The following is a 20974-nucleotide window of genomic DNA, read 5'->3' on the forward strand; positions in this document are numbered from 1 at the left end:
AAATGCACTGTCAACTGCGGGACTTTATATAGACAGGTGTTTTTTTGTTTTAATACATTTCGAAACATTTCGAAAACCATTTTTCGCTTTGTCATTATATGTTATTATGTTTTTATTTAATACATTTTAGTTCAAGGCTGTAACGTAATAACATGTGAAAAAGGTCAAGGGGTCTGAATACTTTCTGAAGCCACTATATATGATCTATAGCAGCAACGCACTGCGAGCACGGGGAGCAGACTTTTTTCAAGAGTCATGAATATTTGAAAAATGATATAGTAATTTGCCACCAATGCAAATGGCACTTTTTTCATAGGAGGGCAAAAGGGCAGATTCTCCAGCACTGCTAGAGCTCTATCTGTGCACATTCCTGAATACAGTTCTCCCCAAAATAAAATACAATGTTCAAGGAAGACACCCTGCCTTGAAAACCAGGACCAAGGGTAAATACCGAGAGTACAGCCTCTTACTCTATCGCATGGAACAACAAAGGGCCAGACCACATCCCCTACCGCTGGAAGGACAAGGAAGAGTTACAGCCCTGCAAGAAGAGACTGGAAACCAGGAAAAAATAGGCTCCCCTACTGTTCTGTCACTTCCCTTTTGTGCAGATATCTTCATCCTTTCTGAAAATGATAAGAATTGGCTTTTCTACCATAGTTTGTCATATTTTCTCCCATTATATAAGATATAAGCACAGATTTAGAGTAAATCGTCTTCCTTGCTTGTTAGTCGTTGCTCTTGATTTATGTGGAGAGATCCATCTTGATGCAAGGGATTTGAATGTAGAAATCCACTATGGAGTGTTGTGCGTTTGCTATCTGATCCTACTTTCCATTGCAACCTATTGAAGATTCAAGAAAGAACATCTCAAAGCCTCATATGTTTGTTTTTATCTGCATTCTCCTCAGGCACTGGCCACTCTGATTAGCATGAACCATGCGGACTTACAGTATACTTGCTCTACTGTAAACTACCATTGCATACCATAGTGATGTTGCTAACATCTGTGTTACATTATTGAAATATCCTTGTTTAACACAGCAACTGGATAGCGAGAGTGTTTTTATTGACACGTGCCAGGAGGGAATTTAACATTGATCTGGGATTATGCTTCTTTTGGCCGATGTCACCCAGTTCACACTTATTAAGCCCTAATATGGCATTTGATTGACAAGCTAATCTCCCAATCAGCTCAGTTAAACATTTGTGCCAGCCACAGTACTAGCTCTTGTGAATATCTAATCGGTCTGTGGGGATGATTTGGATAGGCGGCCAATGGCTTGGGCCCCTTTGATGTAGTGGCCCGGCAGAAGGGCACTATTTAAAGCAGGATCAGTGATCACAGAACCCTTTCCCTTTCTTGTGCTTTCCATCCTTTTGGGTTCTGGGAAGGGAGAGAGATGAGACAAGAATATTCAAGAGCATCCAAAGCATTCCAAGCTTGAGGTCTGCTGTGTGAGTGAGTGTGTGTGTGTGCTTGCTACTGTGTTTTCTGTTTTATAAATGTTTATACGGGACTGAATTTTTATGAGCGTGCAGGTGAACTCGAGTTTGATTTTGTGTATGTATGTGTGTGTGATTCTGTGTATTTTTTGTATGCTTATTTTATCAAGTTACATCAACAAAGATGCACCAGCAGAAATGCGACATCTCCTGTGGCTGATTGTTTATCATTCAATTGGAAAATGTGTTATGTGATGTGACTAATAACTGAACATTTGAAAAGATTATCATATTTCAACATGGCATGCACAATATATAAAGATAATCTTGTCTTTAACCACAAAGTCAGAAGTATGGCTGTGAAATAATTCTCAATGGTGTACAATGCATCATCCCTGCAAACAATAATGATTCATTAGGACGTCCCCGGGGCCTCACGAAATTGTCACCTAAAGTCTTCAGGACGTTGTGTCATGGTCCCCTGGAGGTTTTGTTTAGATCCCGGTTTGCCCCGGGTACGTCCATGAGGACGATTTTAAGGCCTTTCTTGGGATGTTGTTTCATGGTCCCTTGAAGGTTCTTGGGTCGCTGTGCATTGGTCTCCTGAAGACTTTTGTCTAGTTCCCGGTTTGTCCCGGGGACGTCACCTGATGGTCACAAAGAAACATTGTCCCTCCCCATAAAATAAGTTCTACTCAGGGGACGCGCACCGTAGTTTCATTAAAAATCACCCTTTGTTACTGTTGCCAAGCCCATCAAGGCCCTGATTGGGGAATGACTTATCCAGTCACAGCTCTTTGTCTTTCAACAATGCTAGGGACACCCACAAACAGTACTTTTAAGTTACATATTTGACACACATGATTACATTGTGCATGGTTGTTCATACAGTAATTATCATTTTACAAATCCACAACTGGGATTTGAACTCACAACCTTGTGGTTCACAGCAGTCTCTTCGTGCTACGCCACCATGTCTGTATCAATAATTGATCTCACCTGGAGGACTATTCCTACACTTTGCACTACAAAGTCAATCTTAGCTCTGTTAAAAATACACTGCAGAAAAACTATTCAGGAGTAACATAAAAACTATTTTGCTAAATGCAGAAATTAAATTTATGTAAATAATTATAGAACTTATAGATCAGCATACCCCAAATCTAGAGGTTGAGAGTTCAACCCCCAGTTGGGGTCATATCGAAGAGTCCGTACTAAGTGTTCATGGGGGGAGGATTATATAAGATACTCTTTGAAGAGATAGGGTTTCAGATGTTTTCTGAAGACGGGCAGGGACTCTGTTGTCTTAGCTTCAAAGGGAAGCTAGTTCCAACATTGGGGTGCCAGGACAGAGAAGAAATTGGACTGGCCTGTGCAGGAGCTGACCTCCAAAAGGGTGGGAAGGCCAAGACACCAGAGGTGACAGAATGGAGTACTCAGGTTGGGTTGTAGGGTTTGAGCATAGCCTGAAGGTTGGGAGGGGGAGTTCCTCTTGCTCCAAGCAAGTACCATGGTCTTGAAGTGGATGCGAGCTTCAACTGGAAGCCAGTGGGGTGTGTAGAGGAGCGGGGTGACATTGGAGAACACCAGGCGGGCTGGAGCTTTCTGGATAAGTTGCAGTGGTTTGGTGGCACAAGCGGGGAACCCAGCCAACAGCGAGACAAAACCTCCAGGGGACCATGACACAACGTCCAAAGAACGTCCTAACAATGTTCCCTTGGGACCATCAAGCAATGTCCAAACGACTAGTAAATTAAAGTCCTGAGAACGTCCTAAAAAGTTCCTTACATTGTCCTCAGTAGACTGCATGGGAACTTAAAGGGATCTGCACAAAGGTCCCCCAGGGAACATTCCCTTCGGACCATCATGTTTTCCGAACGCCAGTGGGATAACGTTGCGCGAAACCCTTAAGGGACATAATGGGAACATCGCAGAATATCCTTAGGACGTCCCCTGTTTGCAGGGATACATTAAAACACAAACAGCGGTGCTGGACTTAGATAAGAGGTGCTTCTGAAGATTGGAAGAAAGTCAACTTCTATCCTTCCAGAACTTTACCATCATTGAAATAAATATGTTTGTGACTTTTTCTCCCAAATCAAATCAAATCAAATCAAATCAAATTTTATTTGTCACATACACATGGTTAGCAGATGTTAATGTGAGTGTAGCGAAATGCTTGTGCTTCTAGTTTCGACGATGCAGTAATAACCAACAAGTAATCTAACTAACAGTTCCAAAACCACTGTCTTATACACACAAGTGTAAGGGGATAAAGAATATGTACATAAAGATATATGAATGAGTGATGGTACAGAGCGGCATAGGCAAGATACAGTAGATGGTATCGAGTACAGTATATACATATGAGATGAGTATGTAAACAAAGTGGCATAGTTAAAGTGGCTAGTGATACATGTATTACATAAAGATGCAGTAGATTATATAAAGTACAGGATATACGTATACATATGAAATGGATAATGTAGGGTATGTAAACATTATATTAGGTAGCATTGTTTGTGGCTAGTGATATATATCCCACATGCTAGTATGACTAATCCTAACCTAACACCTAGGCCTAACCACTCTCTACAGTAACATGCCTAAGCCTAACCTTACCCTAACCCCTAATCCTAACCTTAAGATTTTGCTGGCGTTGAGATATTTCAGAGAATGTTTACATTTCTAATGCTGTTGCAAATTGGACAAGGCTTACGTTTCTTGTGAGATCAAGTTGGAACAGCAGAGATGGATGTTGGGTGAGGTATAAAATGCAAATTAAGTTTCTAATGGTAGGCAACCTGGGGGACAGTATTGTCATGCGGGGGAGATTTGTAAGTGAGAATGTATGGATCAACAATATTTACCCCAGCAATCACCTCCACAGGTAGAGAGCATCATGGAAGAGTGTGGCCACAATTGTATTTTTATTTATTTGTTTCGGAATCTTCCCGAAGGATTTATAAAGAACATGGGGTCATCGTACCTCTCAATTCCGAGCAGAGGAGAAACACAATTAAAGGAGAAAGGATAATACAAACGAGACAACCTTCATGTTGAGCACATCCATTTTTAAAATGGCCTCTCTCCTAGATGAGCACTTGATTGTTTTGCATTGTACACACAGCAATGCACTCAGACTAATACATCATAGTTGCATTCCAGAGCGAGTGTATTGACTGAAACTAATCATGAGATTGGTTAATCAGTAATACAGAAACACAGAGAAACAAAGCCGGCGTGACTTCCAAGGTCAAGAGAGGCCTGCATTATTTGTTGCTGGCTCACCAATCCTTTATAATGTGTAATGGCCAATTCAGAGCTCTCTATTAAGAATGGATGAACTCATTTCATGTATTAAGGAGTCTGAATTGATTTTGAATTAAAAGTGCTGATTTGATTCATGCTTTATGAAGCTTGAGTGTAATAAGAACAAAACATGAATTTGTCTTGTCAGAAGAAGTGATTGAAAAATAATAATCATAGCTCCACCAGCCACATATCCCATCAAACACTTAGGTAGGTAAGGCTGTGTGGACAGATTAATAAAAAAATGTCATTTTTAGGTAGGAAACGGCCATCTTTAACTTTGAAGCATTATCCCATTCGTTCCAGGAACATCTTCCATGCACTTCTAGTGTAGCACAAAGTTCATTTGATGTCAGGTTGAAATTGTACCACCATGTGTGTCAATGTATTATTTTGATGTGTTTCGGTAATTGCCACAATAGTAATAGATATTGGACTTTAATGTTTAATTATTCCATATATATTATTTTCATAACACATTTTATTGACCAATGGTTTGTACAGTTTTAACTGGGAAATAATGTATTCATTAAATAATGTATGCATGCAAAATACAGTTTTTCCATGACATATTGCTTCATTATCTACACTCTGTACATATTTTAATAATAAGAAAAAACACATTTTAGAGCTCTGTGATATACTGTGATATATTGTGATATATTGTTAACATATAAGTGTGCTGTAACAATTACAACACTTTCCCAAAACGTTGAGCACTATCAACATAAGATATCCTGAGTTGCTAATATTGTCATTACAATTCATAGCACAAAGCTTGTTAGCGCTAATGAAATTACCTGGTTGTGTCCTTGTCCTGTTGACTGATGACTGTTAAGTAATCACACAGAAACTGTCTGTGCTTAAAAGGAATTACAATTAGGATATGTAACCCCACGATTGGGCTTAATGCGCCATAAATATTAATACTAGCATCCTCTTGTGTAGATTTTGAGCTCCTGAACCATAACAATTGGGGAGATTAGTAAAATGCCTGGTACTCTACGGGGGAAATAACATGCCATACATATTCATATTTCAAGTATGCCAATAGAAGTTAACAACAAATTAATTTCAAACGGTCAGATATCGGTCAATCAGCATGTCACAGGTGGGGTAGCCAAGTGGTTAGAGCGTTGGACTAGCAGCCAAAAGGTTGCAAGTTTAAATCCCCGAGCTGATAAGATACAAATCTGTCATTCTGCCCCTGAACAGGCGGTTATCCCACCGTTCCTAGGCTGTCATTGAAAATAAGAATTTGTTCTGACTTGCTTAGTTAAATAAAGGTAAAATATATATATAAATAGCCAGTAGCAGTCGGGATGTGGTCTGCATAGACAGAAGTCTATCAGAAATAGATGTTTTGTGGGTCCCACTGAGGTTTCAATTGAAGAAATTAGCAGCATATTCAATTCAGTGGACACAAACACACTTGCATTACATTAGAACCAAACAAACTAGAACTAGCATTGTAAAACTTTTCCATGTAAATGTACAGTATTATACTGGCACCAGAGTTCCCAACTTAATATTGTCATTTTTCTTTATAGCAGAGATGCTGTAATATATTTTATAGATATTTTGTATGAATGTAAAATCATGTGTAAATTTACATGGATGCTGTAAGGTTTTGTGTAAGGAAAATAGTACTGTGAATATATTTTACATAACCTCTGCTGTAAAGCAAACTTACAGTATTAAGCCTGGAACTCTGGTGCCAAGATAATACTGTAAATGTATGATTTGTACATAACATACATTTATTCAAATTGGTATCATTAAGAACAAATTAACAACAGATTTGACAATAGAAGTAACAACAGTTAACGCATATGTAACCAAATAAGAGCATCATTACAGACACACAAATGTCATACCCACAAGACAGGCTAATCCCTCACCATTACAATAACAGGGGAGGTTAGCATTTATGTGGGAGGGGAGGGTATGATATTTATGCCTCTAACTTTCATCATTATTCACAATTCATTCAGGATTATCTGTAATCATGGTAGTATCCACATCCATGTAGAAGTGTTTAGAAACATATTATATTCTTATTTACAATAAAAGTGACTATATAATGACATACATTATTTGCCATTCATTTCTATTGGGCAACAAAATTATCTGAAACACAACCAAAACAAACAGCAAATGTATCAAACACATTTGTAGAGTCACAAGCTTGATGATATGAATATGGACCCAAATACTTAAAGCTGCAATATGTCACTTTTTGTATATTTTTTGTTATGTTCAAAAGCCCCAATAAATCACAAGTGGTCATCCAATGTGATGCATCAGTAACAGTAGTGCGCCCTAGCCGGCCTGAGAACCACTGTATTCACTATTATTCATTAGCCATTTTGCTGCACATAGCTAGCCTGGCTTGCTGACATTTGCTGACACTTTCCCCGGGATCCATTTGCACACTCCCTGAGGCGATGATGAAAACCAGAAAAGGAATAGTGGAACGATGGAACTCATACTTCTCTGCTTTTACAAACAGCTGGTTCTCCAGAAGGCATTGGAGAACCTGTCGGACGTGGAGCACATGTTCTTGGTTGGAACGGGAGAAGATGAGGATGTCATCTAGGTAGACAAAGACAAACCGGTTCACCATGTTGCGGAGAACATCATTGACCAGAGTCTGGAAAAACAGCAGGGATGTTGGTAAGGCCAAATGGCATGACCAGATACTCGTAGTGACTGCTGGCCATGTTGAAGGCGGTCTTTCACTCATCCCCTTCCCGTATCCGCACCAGGTGGTAGGCATTCCGTAGATCCAGCTTGGAAAACAATGTGATCCCCTGGAGCGGCTCGAAGGCCAGATAGATGAGTGGTAGCGGGTAGATGTTTTTCACCGTTATGTCATTGAGACCCCGGTAATCGATTCACAGGCGCAAGAGAAGCGGGAGAAGAAGAAGGACGGTTGAATCGTGCAGCAAGGGAGTCCCCAATGTAGATATCCATCGCCTTGGTCTCTGGTCCCGACAGAGACTACAGTCATCCCCGGGGTGGAGTTGTGCTAGGGAGAAGGTCAATCCCGTAGTCTTAAGGTCGGTGCGGCTGGAGCAAAGTGGCTTGCTGAACACTTCTCGAAGGTTCTGGTACTCCGCGGGAATGGCGGAGAGGTCCAGGGCACCTTCCGAGCCCCTAGGAAGACGTCCCGGGGTAGGTTGTGTTGACTTCAGGCAATGGGCATGGCAAAACGGGCTCCAGCCTATGATGGCACCAGTACACCAGTTAATGAGGGGATTGTGTTGCTGTAGCCAGGAGAATCCCAATACCACGGGAATCAGAGGGGACTTGATGAGCAGGAACTGGATAGCCTCGCTGTGGTTCCCTGACACACGTAGGTTGATGGGAGTGGTGACTCTGCCTATAGAGTGCCCGTCCAGCTCTCTAATGTCCATGGGAATGGAGAGGGGCTAAGTGGGGATGTTCAGCTCGGACGCCAGGGTAGCGTGCAAAATGCTCTTGTCTGCCCCAGAGTCAATGAGAACCGGGAAAGATTTGGACTGGCCTCCCCACAGCAGAATGGCATGAAAATGGGTGCTAGCAAGGGAAGCTTCTAGTTGCCGGGACTTTAATGCAGGGAAATTTAAAATCCAGTTTTTACCTACCTTTCTACCAGCATGTTAAATGTGCAAATAGAAGGGTGAAAACTCTAGACCACTTTTACTCCACACACAGAAACACATACAAAGCTCTCCCTCGCCCTAAATTAAAGCAGGAAGTACCAGTGACTTTCTCAATAAGAAAGTGGTCACATGGTATGGCAACTGCTCGGCCTCCAACCGCAAGGCACTAGAGAGGGTAGGCCCAGTACATCACTGGGACCAAGCTTCCTGACATCCAGGACCACTATACCAGGCATTGTCAGAGGAAGGCCCAACAAAATGCCAAAGACTCCAGCCACCCTAGTCATAGGCTGTTCTCTCTGCTACCGCATGGCAAGCGGTACCGGAGTGCCAAGTCTAGGTCCAGCTTCTACCCCTAAGCCTTAAGACTCTTGAACAGCTAATCAAATGGCTACCTGGACTATTTGCTTTGTCCCCACCCCACCCTCCCTTTTTACATGGATGTTGCAATCTGTTTATTATCCATGCATAGTATCTTTGCCTCTACCTAAATGTACATATCACCTCAATTACCTCAACTAACCAGTGCCCCGCACATTGACTCTGTACCGGTACCCCCTGTATATTGCCCAGCTACTGTTACTTTGTTTCTCCTTAAAAACCTGTTGAATTTAGGGGTCTTTAAAAAAAATAAAAAATAACGTTACCAAAGTAAACAGGTTATTTTTCAGGACCAGAAAATAGAATATGCATATAATTTACAGCTTAGGATAGAAAACACTCTAAAGTTTCCAAAACTGTAAAGATATTGTCTGTGAGTATAACAAAAATGATATTGCAGGCAAAAGAATGAGAAAAATCCAATCAAGAACGCAGCGGTTTCTAAATAAGAGTCCCTTCGCTATTGAGCAGTGAATGGGATATCAACGAGATTCCTTTTTCTATGGCTTCGTTAAAGTGTCTAGTATCACAAGACATAGTTTCAGGCTTTTAATTTGAAAAATTAGCCTGAACGGCAACATTGCGTCAGTGTCCACCTGATGGCTCTTTGTGTATTTCTCGCGCAAAGACAGAGGTAGCTATTTTTCCACCCGGTCTTACTGAAAAAAGCTCTGTCCCGGTTTATATATTATCAAATAGATAATTGAAAAACACCTTGAGGATTGATTATAAACAACATTTGCCATGTTTCTGTCGATATTATGGAACTAATTTGGAATATTTTTCGGAGTTGTCGTGACCGCAATTTCCGGTCGTTTTCTCAGCCAAACGTGAAGAACTAACGGAGCTATTTTTGGCTACAAAAATAATTATTCTGGAAAAAAGGAACATTTGCTATCTAACTGGGAGTCTCGTGACAACATCCGAAGCTCATCAAAGGTAAATTATTTAATTTGATTGCTTTTCTGATTTTCGTGACCAGATTGCCTGCTGCTAGCTAGGCATAATGCTATGCTAGGCTATCGATAAACTTACACAAATGCTTGTCTTGCTTTGGCTGTAAAGCATATTTTCAAAATCTGACAGGGTGATTAACAAAAGGCTAAGCTGTGTTTGAATATATTTCACTTGTGATTTTATGAATATGAAAATGTTCTAGTAAGATTTTTTTGTCCGTTGCGTTATGCTAATTAGTGTCAGTTGATGACAATTCTCCCGGATCCGGAATGGGTAGTTCCAAGAGGTTAATTATTTTTATTTATTTATTTTTTTATACTTTTATTAATTTTAGTAAATCATTTCTTAAGAAAAAAGTGTTAACTGCCTTTTTGGTTAAGGGTTTGTAAGTTACCATTTCACTGTAACTACACCTGTTGTATTTGGCACATGTGACAAATAAAATTAGATTTTTGATTTGATTAGAACAGTTTTACACCGATCTGGCAAATGGTGCCTTTGTCAGATCAAGAGCAACATGTATTGAAGAGGGGGAAAGAAACACCAGTTATTTCTTTGCACTTGAAAAGAGAAACTATAAAATCAAATCTATAACGACACTCAAAATGAATGATGTATTATGCAAAGATCCCATTACAATATCAACATTTGTCAATTCATTTTATGAAAACCTTTACAACTCACAATTTCAGGAAGATGGTTGTGAAAGCTACATTTGCCACATTCAGAATTCTGTCCCTGTAATTGAGGATGATTTCCACTCAGTTTGCGAATCACCTGTGTCACTCGAAGAAATTAGAGAGGCTCTGAATTGAAAAAAGGGAAATCACCTGGGCCTGTCAGTTGAATTCTATAGGCAATTTTGGGAGTTGCTAGAAGAAAATTGCATTGAAAATGATGAAATGTCTCCACTATGAAACAGGGCCTTATTTCACTGATTCCGAAGCCTGATAATGACCCTTTTCTCATTGACAATTGGAGACCAATTACTTTATTAAATATTTTTTCAAATTGATTACTATAGTTTATGCCAAAAGATTAAAGAAATAGTTAGATGCCATTATAAATTACACTCAAACTGTCACACACTGATCTGTTTCACCGGTCTTTGTGCTTGTTTCAACACCCCTCCAGGTGTTGCCCATCTTCCTCATTATCCCCAGTGTATTTATACCTGTGTTCTTTGTTTGTCTAATGCCAGTTCATTTTGTTTAGTCAAGCCTACCATTGTTTTCCCGTGCATCTTTCTCTAGTTCCTGTCTTTCTGTAGTTCTCCCGGTTTTGACCATTCTGCCTGCCCTGATCCTGAGCCTGCCTGCCGTTCTGTACCTTGTCACACCACCCTGGAATACTGACCTCTGCCTGCCCTGACCCTGAGAAAGCCGGCCGTTCTGTACCTTTCGGACTCTGCTCTGGATTACTGACCTCTGCCTGCCGTTGACTTGCTTTTTGCCTGCCCCAATGTTTTTGTAATAAACGTGTGTTACTTCGAAACTGTCTGCATCTGGGTCTTCTCCTGAGCCTTGACATAAACAGGATTCATGAAAGGCCGTCAAATAAGTTCCAACATTTGTTTAGTCTTGTACCTTTTTAGATTATTCAGATGCAATTGACTCAGATGCTTGGACTTCTGTAAAGCCTTTGACACAATTTAATAACATTAATTTATCTTTTGATCTCTTAAACTTTTTGGTTTTGGTGAAAAATGTATCGAAGTCATTCGCATATTTTACAAAGATAAATAGTGATACTAAACCTAATACATCTGAAAGATTCAGTTTCAACAGAAGTGTAAGACAGGGATGGCCTATTTGTTCATTTTGGTAGGGGAACTTCTATCTCTAGATATTCTGAATAATGCAAATATTTAGCTTATCAATTTTAAACAGAGAAATCAAAATTTCCTAAATGGCTGAAGATACTACTTTATTTTTAAAAGACAAAGACCAGGTTACCCATGCCCTTAATTGTCACGCCCTGACCTTAGTTATCTTTGTTTTCTTTATTATTTTGGTTAGATCAGGGTGTGACGAGGGTGGTTTGTTTAGTTTTTGTATTGTCTTGGGGATTTTGTATGTCTAGGGGTTTTTGTATGTCTAAGGGTTTATATGTCTATGGTTGCCTAGGTTTGTTGCCTAGATTGGTTCCGAATCAGAGGCATCGGTTTATCGTTGTCTCTGAATGGGGACCATATTTAGGTAGCCATATTCTTTTGGTATTTTGTGGGTTGTTATTCTATATTTAGTTACCTGTTTACACTAGTCATATAGCTTCACGGTTCATTTTGTTGTTTTGTATAGTTTTGTTCAGTGTTTGTTCTTTCATTAAGAGTTATGTACGCTTACCACGCTGCGCCTTGGTCTCCTCCATATGACGACCGTGACATTAACGCTATCACTGCATTCTCTAATGCATTGTTTCTAAATGTGAAATCTTATGTTCATATGACTCTGATGATAAAGAAATATAAAATATTCCTGTAAAGGACTGTGTTAAATATTTAGGATTACATAAATCAAAAAAACACTTTGTCAGACATGAATTTCTCTCCTAAAATTAAATAAAGCAAGAATATATTTAATAATTGGCAAAAAAAATGGATCTATCTATACTGAGATTGCGTCTGTCCAAGGCAGAGGGACTGTCTTGCTTCGTTTAACCCTCAGTATCTTTATTTGTAAATCCCTCTACCTGTAAAGAGATGAACAAGATGTTTCTTGACTTCATCTGGAAAAATAAGTGTCACAAGCAAAAGTTCTGGAAGTGTTGGATTTTGTTGACATAAATAACACTTTCAAGATCAATTGGTTGAAAAGATGTATGGTCATACAGAATCCATTTAATATTTAATTCCAAACAATGTGTTTAAATTGGGAGGTCTTCAATTTTTACTGAAACTGTCATTATATTCCTGAAAGATTACCCCTTAAATTGGATAGGTTTCACCAACAAGCTGTAATGTCATATGTTTCTTGCACAACCTTTCCCCACATAAAGCTATTTTGTGGAATAATTCAGACATTAATTATTCTACCCTAGCTGGCACGAGAAATATTGACTTTGTTTTTGATGTGGTAATATTCTTTCATTTGAACAATTTATAAGATTGAATGAGTTTCCAATACCTTTCTGAGAGATTATTTATGTGATCAAAGCCATTCCCAGTGGTCCAATTACCCTAATGATGATCACAGAGCTTATCCAGAACTCAGCTTGGAAGGCGTGGTGCTTACTCGAGAAATCTTCTTGTAACAAATACACAAGACAAAATTTCCATTCACAGAACCAATTCACACCTAGGGGAACATTTTTATGGAACATGCTTATTCCTGACATTGTGTGGAAAAAATATTAATTGATGCCTTTCAAGTATTGTATACCAAACAAACTCTGTTTTTCAATGTTGTTTTTCTGCGAAAAAGGTAAATCTTACACATGTTCTATGAATGTAAATGAGTGTAAATCTGTGATAGATTGTTTTTGATTGAATCATCTTGAGACATTATCCACAGTGAATAACAAAAAGGATAACATCTTCCTGCACTTGAATTTTTTCATATTTTCTAAAAAATTAAACAATTGTATTTATTTAGTATTTTATTGTTAATACCTGTGTTTTGCTTTGTTAGACATGTTTGATGTCTGCCACCACCATGCTTCACTGTGGGGATGCTGTTCTCGGGGTGATGGGAGGTGTTGGGTTTGCACCAGACAAAGCATTTTCCTTGATGGCCAAAAAGCTCAATTTAGTCTCATCTGACCAGATCACCTTCTTCCATATGTTTGGGGAGTCTCCCACATACCTGTTGGCAAACACCAAACGTGTTTGCTTATTTTTTTCTTTAAGCAATGGCTTTTTTCTGGCCACTCTTCGTAAAGCCAGCTCTGTGGAGTGTACGGCTTAAAGTGGTCCTATGGACAGATACGCCAATCTCCGCTGTGGAGCTTTGCAGCTCCTTCAGGGTTATCTTTGGTCTCTTTGTTGCCTCTCTGATTAATGCCCTCCTTGCCTGGTCTGTGAGTTGGCAGGTTGCCCTCCTTTCCTGGCCCTCTCTTGGCAGGTTTGTTGTGGTGCCATATTCTTTCCATTTTTGAATAATGGATTTAATGGTGCTTCGCGGGATGTTCAAAGTTTCTGAAATTTTTTCATAACCCAACCCTGATCTGTACTTCCCCACACAACTTTGTCCCTGACATGTTTGGAGAGCTCTTTGGTCTTCATAGTGCAGCTTGCTTGATGGTGCCCCTTGCTTATTGCAGACTCTGGGGCCTTTCAGAACAGGTGTATATAAACTGAGATCATGTGACAGATCATGTGACAATTCGATTGCACACAGGTGGACTTTATGCAACTAATTATGTGACTTCTGAAGGTAATTGGTTGTACCAGCTTTTATTTAGGGTCCTCATAGCAAATGGGGGAACACATATGCACCCACAACTTTTCAGTTGTAATTTTTTGGGCATTTTATGAAACAAGTACTTTTTTTTCACTTTTTCACTTCACCAATTTGGACTATTTTGTGTATGTTCATTACATGAAATCCAAATAAATATCAATTTAAATTACAGGTTGTAGTGCAACAAAATAGGAAAAATGCCAAGGGGGATGAATACTTTTGCAAGGCACTGTACATGTTAGTCAAATAGTTTGCATCACAGAACCTTAATCTCCTTTTAAATAAATCACACATGGGAGTGTACTCTCATTGACATAAATTAACAAGATCTGTCTCGAATGCCTTGTTTCGTTAGCGTTCTCCTGCACACTCACAGTGTTTGGTGATCAATACCCACAGCCTTGCGCTGCATATGAACCAGATTAGGAGCTGCACAGAGGCCAATAATGAGGTGTTTTTGCTCTCTGCACCGGAACACTTCATGATCTACTGACAGACCTGTTGGGTGAAAGCAAGGATGGATGATTTGGCACTAATAACATCTTGTTGATGTTTACAGAGAGGGCCTTGTTGCCTCAACACATTTTGAATGCTCTGTGTGGCGGGAGCACCAAGCGCCTGGGCTTTTTTAATTGATGATATTAAGAATTAACAAAAATTCAGGAGAGAGGACCAGAATTCAATGCACCCCTTTAACTAGTTGCCTTGGATGCAGATCCCTGGCAACTCAACAATCAGCAGCTGCTAGTAATTGCCAATCAGCCTCCACGCCTGTTTGCAATACTAACTACTTGCCTTGACCGCAGTTCCTCAACAAGCGTCAGCTGCAACTGATTACTAATCAGTCTCCACACTTGTCCTTGCTCTCCTTCATCACCACTGCCAACATATTGAAACCTGACCAAACTAACGTTCCTCCGTTGTTCTGCAGTGAATGTTGTGTTGTATGACACTGTGCCTTACTGGCCATATCACGTTTTGCATTCCTCCCCTTCTATCTAGTATCTCTTAGGTTCTTCCAAGGATCTCCTGGGGGGATTGCCATCACCACAGCAGCCTAACTACCATGGCCTGACAATGTCTACCTGAGACTACAAGCCAAATTCTAGAGTCCACCCTCTGGATTCTTCATCTGCAGCCCTCGATTTCATCCGGTCCATTCTCATTCCTCTCCTGAATCCTCCTTCTCACATCCATTCCATTAACTCAATAGATATTCTAAAACCATTTCAATGTCTGGTCCTTAAACTCGTGAATTGTGCCTATAACCTTTTACTGCAATGGGCTAAATGAGGGTCACACAGTGTTTCTTTATAGTCTAAACAAATTTACTTTGAAACAAAAGTATACACCTCACACACATGGGCTTACAAAAAAGAAGACATGTACCATGTTGAAATGTATTCAAATTTGAGTTTGCATCCCAAAATTATACTTTATATACATCACAGAAGACTGGAATAACAAAACTGTTTTCGAAACACTGGATGGATTTTCAGCATGTTTAAAAATATATATATATATGAATAACATTCCACCCATGACGCCGCTAGGTAGGTCATATGACTGCAGGAAACTGCTACCTTTTGGAGTTTGAGGGGGGGAGAACCACAGAAAGTTCTAAGGCAGACATAACTTAAGCCCTAACTGGTTCTCTCTCTCTGCTCTAATGTTCTGGATGCTCATTTGCGCAGTCATCTGTGAGTCTTCCTCTGGAAATCTATCAGTGCTTAATGACCCCTCTCCCCATCTTGTAGGCAGTGGCCCACCACCAGCCCATTTACTTTTATTCTAGGCTCTTAATGGCTTAGAACTGAAGCACTGGAGAACAAGACTAAGAACATGACATTCTCTGTAAAATGTTTTAAATGGATCCTTTAGAGGGTAGGATTAAATAGCATGGGATAAATAATTGTACACTGAAGGTTTATCTCTGGGACATAGTAGTGCATATAATAGTCTTCCATTCAGTTCTACAGTATGCTATTTACCATCTGGTTTAGAAAAGACTGCATGACACATGCTCTCTTGGTAGCTATTCAACGTTCCCCCACAGCGTTAGGCCCTCACAACATTTATACTGCTACAACAGAGGGAAGTGCTATCTAACTTAACACAAGGTCCTTTATTTGACCTTCATTATAAGGGTGGTCTATAAATAAAGAGTGGCTTTAAGTAAGGACATTTTTTTCTGCCATAATCAAGCCTGCAGACAGGGAAGATGAGTCCCAAGCCTAAACCTCCAGGTGGGTCTCCCTAGTGATTTCTGCCCATCCCCAGCTCTATAGGACTATAATTCCTCAGTGATCTGTGGTCTTACTCAGGGACAGTGGCAGGCAGAACTGAAGAGGACTTACTCCCACAACCCATAATGAATTAGGTAAAATAAAGTGGTGGAGTGAAAATAAAATAAATTTCTGTCTCCACAAGGTTGCTAGTAATTTAAGCAACACAGTGGCCTCTGAAATGGCACATGCCATTGCAAATACCTTCAACATTTGAAGAAATTGTATCGAGACAACAAAAAGTTATCTAGTGCTGCACTGTTAAGTCAATCAATTCAACAAAGTTGTATTTTGCTCTGCTCTCTACAAATTCTACAAACACACTCCCTAATCTTTGCTTGTCCTTGGGTCTAATCCCAATCGAGTGTCTTAGACAGTATTTTCTTGGCCAAAACATCTGAGTAGCTGTAGGAGAATGTTGCTTATGAGTCTTTTTCCCCATTACTTTCAAATCCACTTGGTTCGAGCCTGTTTTGAATTTTATGGCAATGTAAATTGATTTATTCCCCCACTCAAATATATGTCTTGGAGGAAGGAGGCGAATATGAATCTACAAATGGATTTAAGATTTGCCAACAAAAACCACCCCCAAAACCAACCCAGACCATTTAGGAACATATAAGCAGTGTAATACTTCTGGAAAAGTACACAGGTGTAAAGATAGAGCTAAAATGACTATAATCAGGAGATTAACTGCTGCGTCATTACAACAAAACTGGATGTTGATTTTCCTACATTCTCCACGAGGGATCCATTTATTTTCTGCACCAAGCTTTCTCGCACCCTCCAAGCATCTGTCATAGCCACCAGGGATCCTAAGTACTGTAAATGTATACACAGCATGCTCCCAGATTTCTTAACCCTTTACACTTGTGGGAATTGGCCTACATAGATAGGGATAAATTGAAATGTTTTTTTTTATACAGGAGACAGAGAAAAGCAATTTGGTAGCATTTTACAGGGAACCGTCTGGAGAAAATTTGAAAAATGATTAAACCAAAGATGAGTGAACAACAGTTTCCTTGACACAAGACTGAATCCAAACATTATACTGTTGATGTTATGTGCATTTTACATGTATTGTACTCTACTGCATTTGTTGATAACGAAATCTGAAAATACTCTGGATACATTCAGTAACACGATAAGACTATTCCTGAAAAATGTGTGGTAGGTGCAACATAAAAATGGTTTGAGTGAGATGACTACAGTATATAACGATAAGGCCCTTTTCTTTAGCACTCTTGAGTTTTATTTTTCAGAACACAGCCCTACATCCCCATCATAACTCAATTAGTGTTGTTGTTTACGTAATGCAAAAACGAATATTATTATTCGCAATCTAGGTCAGGTGGGCATGATTTGAAAGCTTGTTCTATTGCCAACATGACATGATAAGTTATAAAATATGATCTTACGGTGTTAGACTTTCACAAGACAATTCAGAGAAACTTTGGTGCTCATAGAAAGAACCACAAGGCACTACAGAGGGAAGTGCGAGCGGCCCAGTACATCACTGGGGCCAAGCTTCCTGCCATTCAGGACCTCAATACAAGGTGGTGTCAGAGTAAGGCCCGAAAAATTGTCAAAGACTCCCACCACCCTAGTCATAGACTGTTCTCTCTGCTACCGCACAGCAAGCGGTACCGGGGCGCCAAGTCTAGGTCCAAGAGGCTTCTAAACAGCCTCTATCCCCAAGCCATAAGACTCCTGAACACCAGGTCAAATGGCTACCCAGACTATTTACCTCGACACCAGTGCCCCTCCACATTGACTCTGTACCGGTACCCCCTGTGTATAGCTCCGCTATTGTTATTTACTGCTGCTCATTAATCATTTCTTAGTCTTATCTCTTGCTTTTTTTTGTATTTTCTTAAAACTGCATTGCTTGTTAAGGGCTTGTAAGTAAGCATTTCACTGTAAGGCCTACAGCTGTTGTATTCGGCGCACGTGACAAATAACATTTGATTTTATTTGATTGATATGAAATTGATAATCAAATTAACTAGTTCAAAAGTTTATATTTTATACATGATCTGTTATAACTCATATTGCATCAGACATCATGACCTTATGCACATAATATGAAGACTATAACAGCATGCAGTATGCTTTGACAGAGGTTCAATAGGAAGGTTTGATAAGATAATTGTTTTTAAACGTTGTTGCATCATGTAGAGTTTCACTGAACTCAGAGATGTATTCTCAAGAACACTTTCTAATTACTCTATCCTGCTATGGCTCACAGTCATTTGCTCTTTTTAAGCGCCATTAAAACAAGCTTAAATTCATGCTGTTCGCTAATTTTGTTTTAATTGCAGCATTTGACTAAATGTCTGATTTACCTTTTTTCATCTTTTAAGATGACCTTGTTGGTATAATTGGCCTCAGACTCTATATTAAACAAGGTCTTCATGATTTTAGGTTTATGCACATCTTATTGCCATTCTAAAATACTACTATCGTTACTATGACTACGATGTTACCAGTTTTCCATTGTTTGTTCTTAGACAACAGTTAAAGTTAAAGTAGTGACAATTGCCACTCTTTTTTCCCAAACCAATATCCGATGTGTACTTGAGGTCCATTAGGTTAAAGTGTCAGGATTCCATTCCTTCTCTTCTCAACTGGTCTCTGTAAGCAGCCTGGTAGATTGTCTGTGTCACTGCTTTTATTTAACACACCACGGAATTTCAAAAAGCGTTAATGGGCTTTTAAAGCCATTCTTCACCAATACACTCACAATTTCCATGATGAATACCGAAGATTAATTACAGCACATGCTCTCTCTAGCAGCTCTTTAAGGGGCGGGTTATGGATTTGGGATGCAAGGTTGGCCTAATATTTAATCTTAGGCAGGGTAAAGAACTGATATGTGTGACTCAGTTGGTAGAGCATGGTGCTTGTAACACCATGGTTCTGGATTGGATTCAAATGGAGACCAGTATGAAAGAAATATATAAAACCAAAAAAATATCCCAAAAAATGTCATGTTTTACCCCATCTGTCCAGTGGCGTAGTGCAGTTTCAACCGGGCCCCTGCAAAGTGCGAGCAAGGCTACATTTAGAACATTAAACATAATTCATAAAGCAAATATTATCCCTTAGGTCTAGCACAGCAAATACTTTAATTGTTTAAGCACATTTTGCAGAACAGTGATAAAATAAAATAAAATCTGAATATTGAGAAAAAAAATATTGACCATCAGTGATGGAGTTGGCAAGCCACTGATGAGGTTGACAACAGTTACTCAAAACATACATTTATTGCCTCTACCAATAAAAGTTTAATACAAACATTTTTTAAATATGGAAAAGGATTCATTTGAAAATCCCCAATAAAAACATAATCATTCTTTCAGATCTTTAAGCACTCTCACTGAGTTGATGTTTGACAAAAATCTGTCAGAGTTTATTTTATGGAGTTGATAAAACTACGCATTGTCTTCTTCATTTAAGTGATATACACAGTAGTAATTTTTTTCTCAGTTGCTTTATGAAACTAAAACCTAATTAAATGTAACATATTTTAACCAAAATGTATATTCTATCAGGCAGATGGAGTTAAACATTTATGGTTGTGGTTATGGGGATTCCAATATTGTTGTAATCACCATGGTGACCCTGCTCATTCTTGATTAGTTCAGGATTTTAGACAAATCTGATGGAGTTGACAAAATCTCCGGACACATCTCTTAGGAATCACAGTTTGAGAGAAATATTTGTTAAAGTGAATAAGTTTAATTTATTGACCGTTTATTGAATTTAAATACTTTTTTTGGAGAGTTTGAAATTGAGATAATTTGCATAGAGCCAACATGAATAATATTGAAAGTATATATACACAAAAAATCCCCTATAAAATTCCCCTAAATGTACATTTTAAGCTCAAATGATGTAACAAAATAAAAATGTCTAACTATAAAATGAAGTTTCCCTGCCGGACAAGGATTGTCCTGACTTTCAAGAATCTCTGAGCTAATTTCTTGCTCTTGTACACATTTAGCCTTGATGCTGAGAGAAAATTTTGCCGTTTTAAAGCTATTTTCCTTATTCTAGCTGGGGGTCTGACCTCCAGGTGCCCGAGGTTGTATGTGCTATGCCAGTGCTTTATCTCACCCCTAACTGGTAAAATAAAAGTCATTGAGGCAGCTGGGCAAAGCTAAGTTGAAAAAAACACACAGCATCCAAACGTGCGTTTGTTTATGGATGAGATTTGATTAAATACTTTACTCTTGGCAAGCTATTTCAACTGGGCAAGCTGCCAGTGTTGAAGAAACACGGGTAGAATGGAAATTCCATTAGCAGTATATTTCGGTGGTATCAATGCGGTAGACAGAAAGCAAGCGAAGCACCGAGAAGACACAAATTAGAAAAGAACTGAAAATCCTGACCTCAATCATTCAATCTACTAGAACAAGTTTCCCCATACTCGGGGAGAAAAAAAGATAAAGCCAATGAAACAGTGCTTGAGCACCTCTCTACTGCAAGATTTGTGGAGGAAGGGGGATTTATGTGTTAGAGAGCTGAATAAACTTTGCTGCCC

This window comes from Oncorhynchus clarkii, chromosome 5 (assembly GCF_045791955.1).
Source record: "Oncorhynchus clarkii lewisi isolate Uvic-CL-2024 chromosome 5, UVic_Ocla_1.0, whole genome shotgun sequence".
Classification (NCBI taxonomy): domain Eukaryota; kingdom Metazoa; phylum Chordata; class Actinopteri; order Salmoniformes; family Salmonidae; genus Oncorhynchus; species Oncorhynchus clarkii.